The sequence below is a fragment of the Choloepus didactylus genome, chromosome 21, assembly GCF_015220235.1.
Source record: "Choloepus didactylus isolate mChoDid1 chromosome 21, mChoDid1.pri, whole genome shotgun sequence".
Classification (NCBI taxonomy): Eukaryota; Metazoa; Chordata; class Mammalia; order Pilosa; family Megalonychidae; genus Choloepus; species Choloepus didactylus.
The window spans coordinates 27,033,691-27,035,021 of record NC_051327.1 but is presented as its reverse complement, the minus strand read 5'-3'; positions in this window follow the sequence as shown (position 1 = coordinate 27,035,021).

Here is a 1,331-nt window from a genome sequence, read left to right as displayed (position 1 = left end):
TCTCTTTTGCCTAGGGTTTTTTGGTTGTCTTTGATCTCTATCTTTTCTCTGTTTCTCTCACTGGCTAGTTGTCAGATTGGCTCTGCTCCACAGAATTCCTCCAAATTCAGGTGCCCACTATGACCTGTCACAGGGATGAGAGATAGGCATTAGGCACCCCAGGAAGTTCACTGTGTGTGGTAATACAAGTCTGCTGGCTTCCAGTGGTGCTCTGATTTCTGCCAACGAGCATTACCTGAGTTTGTCTTAGATCCCTGCTTTCACAGTTGGAAATTCTGTATTTCTTAGCCAAAACAGGGCCATGTTTCTGTATAGGGCATGCAGAACAGTTCTGCATCTAAGAAATGGTCTGGGGCATCTTTTGAAAAATTTTTCAAATGTATTGCACCTTCCAGACTGTCCAACAGATGGTGCTTGACCTCAGAAGCTACTTTGCCTCTGGGCACAGGCTGCATCTACACAGGTGAACTGAAATTGTGGGACTCATATGCTTTCACTTTGCCAGCCAAATCTGGTTTGATGTGGGGCTTCATCTGTGGCAAATTACTCCCTCAGCTGACCCAGTATTCCAGCTGTCCCAAAGGGAAGGAAAAGCTGCTGGTTATTTCTTCTCTCAAGGGTGGGGGAATGGCTCTCAGACCCAGGGCTGGAAACAGAGTCTGTATTCATATTTTCTCAGTCTCTTTTCCCCCCACTGAATTGGGCCTTGATATGTCCTCTTCTGTCTCCTGGGTCAAGTGGTGGGGGTGTGTCTCACTACTGTGAGAAATTTTGTAGTCTGTGTTCATGGTGGGAGGGGTCCTGTCTGCTGATCCTGTGCCTTCCCCACACTGAGACTGAGGGGGAGGGAAGAGTGCCAGCTGGCCTGGGACAGAAGATTCCTACCTGATATTTCTTCTCTTTCTTCAGTTTGGCATTTGCAGGGTCTTTCTGCAGTCTGTATCCTCCTCCAGAGTTTCAAACAATTCAGAATTGTCCATTTTCCATTGGGAAAAGAGAAGAGAAGTTTCCAGTAGCTGTTTATGTTGTCTTATTTATGCCTTTATGTTCAATCTTATTGAAACTTGACCAAAACACTCTGGCAACTGCGGGATACTGATCACGTGCTTCGACTTGGCGGGCCTGGGCTGGGGGACCTGATCAGCCCCTGGGGAGGGTGGTGGGCACGGGCGACAGCGCCCTCCACTGCCCCCCAGGCCTTGGAAAGTGAGGCCGGAGGCAGGCCCCATTTCCTCACCCAAAATACCACCGTAGGGGAGGCTTGCCGGAGGGAACCGCCTTTTCCCCACCCCCTTATCTTGCCCCTGACACTCCCCATTGCCAGAGCAACT